This window comes from Bos grunniens, chromosome 4, assembly GCF_055505025.1.
Source record: "Bos grunniens cultivar Pamir isolate PY7600 chromosome 4, Bosgru_T2T1.0, whole genome shotgun sequence".
In the NCBI taxonomy this organism is placed as follows: Eukaryota; Metazoa; Chordata; class Mammalia; order Artiodactyla; family Bovidae; genus Bos; species Bos grunniens.
Genome location: NC_141168.1, coordinates 65,553,115 through 65,558,432, shown reverse-complemented (window position 1 = coordinate 65,558,432; position 5,318 = coordinate 65,553,115). Strand labels below are relative to the sequence as shown.

Sequence of the window (5,318 nt, the reverse complement as noted above, 5' to 3'; positions counted from 1 at the left end):
CAATATCTGCTGAAAATGTTCATATTTGAATAAAATTTTGTATTTCACTGTTTAAAACCATTGTGGTATTATCAGAATGCTGTGTACTCAAAACTTGGAGTTAAATTTTTGGACCTGTTAAAATAATCAAAGGATAATCTATGGCAGTTTATGACTCAAGGGTACAAGTAAAAGACTAAGATAAATAAAGTAGTGGTCAATTTTCTTTTAATCCAATGAAGTAAATTAATATAGTTTATCCATATGATTAACTCCAGCCAGAATATTTTATTTTCTATAAACCAAAATTTCAATCTGAACCATCCAGTTACCCCAAACCATTCCTCTAATTTGCCAGTGTGCTATGTTGGTCACCTCTTCAGCAAATTTTAGAGTGTGCAACAGGCAACACATTAGGATCAGGAGAGTAGAAATAGTTGAGCAGTCCTTATGCTGAAAGAGGTCACAGCCTTATAGGCAGTGCTAATAGAAAATAAAAAATTGCATCTATTTAATATAGGCAAAAATAATTTAAAGATTAATTTTTAAAATAATTATCAAAATCAAAATATCTTCTTTGGGTTAGGCTGTTAGCTTAACTCTCCACACTGACGTTTCAAGTGGGTTCATTTAACTGAGCTGCTTAGTAAAGGCATTTTAAGGTAAGATTTCAGGGCACAGACCCTAGAGCCAGACATGGGAGTTTGAATCTCAGGTTTAATACTCCTGTACTGTGTGACCTTATATTATTACTTAACCTCATTGTGTATGAGTTTCCTCACCTGCAAAATGTGGATAATAAGACTACTCACCTCACAGGTTGCAAGTTTTAGCAGCAAAGCACTTAGAAGAGAGCCTGACAGAGTGTAAATTATAAAAGTATAAGCTATTACCAGAAGAAATAAAATATGTATTTAAATAAACCAGAATATGTATAATTATGATATAACACGATAACTGCATATATCATACAGATATCTATATACCTATACATACATATAGATGACAAATAAAGCAATTTGTAATACTAGTAAACTGAAAGTTATGTCTTAGATGAGGAACATGCTGCTTATGTTGAGATGGAATAATAAGGAATAAATGACTTCCTTTTTGTTTATCCACTAAAATTTAAAATTTACCTTTTTATAATGGATATGGGTCAAAGTGAAGTTGTGTTGACATGGATTGGCATATATAAGTAACCATTGTTGGACTTCTCAAATATCGACGGTAAGAAGGAAAGATGTGAATCAAATAGAATATTTCCTAGCCATAGACATGAATGTTTTAATAACTTAATTTAACACAATTTATTATCTTGCACTCCAACACTTAGATCTATTTATAGAGATTTAAAAAAAGTTCTATAGCTCTGGATCTAATTTAAAGCATATGACAATTCTTAATGTTTTAAAAAATCTTCAGAGAAATAAAGCAGCCTCCTTTATTGAAATAAAATACTAAATCTCTGAAGATCTGAATCAGGTAATGTTTTAATTTTAATGAAATTGGCCTTTGTCTCTGAAAGGGACAAAATAAACAGATTGGCTAGTTCCTGAACCCTGCTACATCCAGAAATATTTCTCAATCCACGTAGAGATCTTCGGAAAGGAAAGCACCCTTGGCAGCTAGTCTTGTAGTAAGTGAGCAGCTCTAAATAGGAGAACATAAAGGCAAAAGGAGCAGTTGAAAAGGAGAGCATCAGAATGCTCTCAATGAAGAATCTCCTTCCTGGTTCATAATTGCTAAATTCTTAGTAAGCATTATTTTAATAGAAAGACTATCTTTAGTAAACTTTTAATTTTAATTACATAGAATTCATAGAAGTATTACTTATTATACTTGTGTTTTCATATTATATTTTTAAGTATTACTATATATTTATACCCTGCAGTTTTTCAAAGTAAGTAATAATTCTTATTCTCTATTGCTATATTCAGCTGTGATTTTCCTGCTCTATTATATTCCTTTTGGAGACTATATATAACAATTTAGTTATCATTTATGGATAGACATTTGTGTTGTTTCTAATTTTATTTTGTATTTTAAAGTTTTTTCTTTTATACACAATTCTATAATCATAATGAAAACATAGTATTGAATAAATAAAAGCAATGTGCAGAAGATTAGATGATATCAGTTGAATACAGCATGAAAGCAAGAAAAACTTGGTAATATCTTGTTTGAGGATATACACATATATAATTAAAACTTTTTTTTAGTAGGAAAAGGTTAAATATAAAATTTATGATAATGATTATTGCTAAGGATGAGATGGAGAAAAGCACACTGATTCAATAGTATTTGTAACATCCTTCAAAAATAAGATAGGTTCAAGAAGGCCCATATAAAAATCATTTTTAACATGTAATTATTTTGTGTGTATAAAAAGTCAAATATTTTCAAAATTAGAAAATATATTACATTTGTTCTTCAAACCAACTAACTCTGTGAGGCAGGCTGAGTAGAAACAACTTGCCTTGTTTAACAGATAAGGAAAATAAGATATAAGTGATTTAAGCAGGACCTAATTGATGGTGAATTTTGGAGAGGGATTAGAAACTTTTCACTAATCAATCAAGTAATCAATTCAATAAACATTTCCTCCATTACTCCTCTTCTCTGTGAGACAGTACCATCCATCTAGTGACTCAACTACAAACCAGAGTCATTCATAAGGCTTCCCTCTCACTACTTCTATAACTAGTCATCAATTCTTAATAATATTACCTCCTTAATAGGCTTAAGGAAGTTCTTTCCTCATTATTCCCATGGCCTGACCTTTATATCAATTCTTCTTCATTTTACCCTCAGGTTGGGACAACTACCTTCTTACCTTGTATCCAATTAATAACCGCGTGCTAAGTTGCTTCAGTCATGTCCAACTGTTTGTGACCCTATGGACTGTGGCCCACCAGGCTCCTCTGTCCAAGGAATTCTCCAGGCAAGAATACTGGAGTGGGTTGCCATTTCCTTCTCTAATAATAACCGCAGTTTTATCTAAAACAAATCCACTGTCAAGACGAAATCCAAAGTGCCCCTTTTAACATGTGACTCTGACCCCATTCCTAACATTTTTTAATGTCTCCATATTCTCTCCAGGATGAACTTGATGCTTCTCACTATAGCACTGGGCTTCCCAGGTGGCTCAGTAGTAAAGAATCCACCTCCAATGCAGAAGACATGGGTTCAGTCCCTGGGTGGGGAAGATTCCCTGGAAAAGGAAATGGTAACCCACTCCAGTATTCGTGCCTGGGAAATCCCATGAACAGAGGAGTCTGGCGGGCTACAGTTCATGCAGTTGTGAAAGAGTTGGACATGACTTAGCAACTAAACAATTACAACAAAAACATCATAGCATTACAAAGCCCTCCATAACTTGTCTTCTGCAGATCCACTTCTGACTATTCCACCCACTCAATGCCATACCTCTTCCTGCTGACATCTAGGACACAAACTCTTTTAAAGACTCTCACAGGCCCTGGGAATAATTTCTTTTGGAGATTTACACCTTATCAGACATATTATAGTAAATTGGCATTCCATGTGAAAAGGAGTTACAAGTGACTATAAAAAATGTGAACCATGCTGTAGTTGACTGGTTGAAACAATGCCATGTTATATAAAAATAAATTAAATCATTAATTCATTCAATATTGATTACATGGCTTCTACAGGTCAATCTTTATTTTAGGTACTATAACACTTTAGTGAACAAAACAGGTATGTTTCTACTTTTGCTGAGTCTAGAAAAGTTAAGGAGACTGTGATTAAAATGAAAACACAAATTTGAAACATTATTGTGGAAAATTTGACCCTGAAATTGTGTGCCTTTTTTCATCCCAACTTTTTCAGAGATCCTGGGAAACCATTTTGAGAAACTATACTAGATCATTGACCAATTCTCTTCCTGGTAAAAGAACTAATTTTACACAAAATATGCAGTAATAGCTTACCTTGAATTTTGTTTTAACTTTCTATTTTAAAGGAGCAATACTTTTAAGGTCCAAATAAGTGGAGCCACATAAGGACTTTGATACAATATTAAAGAATCCTGACCTTTAACACGTAAAATTATAATTCGGAATTTCTTTTATTAATTTTATCTACTCTTTGATGTACATAGTTAAAGACTTACAAGTTTGCCCTCTAAGTGTGTTGTGGACTCAGCCGTTGATGTAAACTGTCAATCAGCCTCTCTGCTCCTCTTTTAGAAGGACTGTCTATATCAAATGGCCATGACGTGTAACAACTGGTAGATAACACTCTGGGATTACTGCATGCTGCTTAAACGAATGACTTGCCCATATTGTACCCAGAGGCTTCCAGTTTTAAGGTGGGAACATTTACTTAAAACTAGGGGGAAATTACTAATAAGTTGATTTTGCTAACGATGAAATTTTTAAAAACTTGCTTTTTCAAAAAGAAGTGCCATCTCTGTGTAAATTAATGTTAATTTTTGTCAATATTAGGCAGGGCTTTTTTTCTTTGCTTATCTCTGTATAATGTATAGATAATATATTTGAAATTTTACTAGGGTGAATCATATAACATATCATAAAAATGCACAAAACAAATGATCAAAATCAAATTTCTAATAGACCTTTTCTTCCTCAGATTGATGTTCATTCCTTCACAAAGGAAGTTACTCAGAATGGTCCTGAACAAACCAACAGGGGACGCTATTAAATATTTGCCAGCTGGTGTTTCTAATTTATAATGTAAAAGAACTAAAGTGTAATGTATACACTATTTACAGAAATCTGGACATATGGGGGAAAATATGCAGAAACGTATCTGGCACCTAGGACTTTGTTAGAGAAGTAACGGAAGCTGTGAGAGGCATGCAGGTGGGGCAGAAAGAGAATGTGACCACAGAAAAGCCAAAGCAACTAAAATATACATTCTGTTCAGGGTTGTAAATGTCAAGAATGCACAGCTGAAGAAATTCCTGAGATACCAACTCTTGAAAGATTTGTGGATTTCAGATTGTTGATATTAAATCTAAATATGTTGGAATGAAATCCTTTGTGGATTTTTTTTTTCATTTTGTGCATTTTGGATACACTTTCCTGATCCATGTATATGATATGTGATCCATAAATGTGTATTTATTAAAATACAAGAATCTTCTGTCTCTGAGTCTACTGGTTAGTACACACGTATTAGCTTTTCTACTCTGAAGAGAAAGGTAAAATCAGTGTTGTTTAAGGCAGCAATGACTTTAATGAGGGTGAGTCATAGCACTCAAGGAGGCAAACCTATTTATTTTTATTACACAACACTTTTAACTGGGACTATTTCAAAAAGGGCAAATGACAGACGGGCGCCAAGATTAG

The 5,318-nt window shown here is 33.2% G+C and overlaps 1 long non-coding RNA gene across 1 annotated transcript; it reads left to right on the top strand.

Moving 5' to 3' along the window:
* Positions 1–4,208: 4,208 nt before the first annotated feature.
* On the top strand, positions 4,209–5,112 carry LOC147374276 (uncharacterized). Its single transcript, XR_015162580.1, has 2 exons — positions 4,209–4,315; positions 4,597–5,112. It is a non-coding gene; the product is annotated as an uncharacterized LOC147374276 (long non-coding RNA).
* Positions 5,113–5,318: the final 206 nt, after the last annotated feature.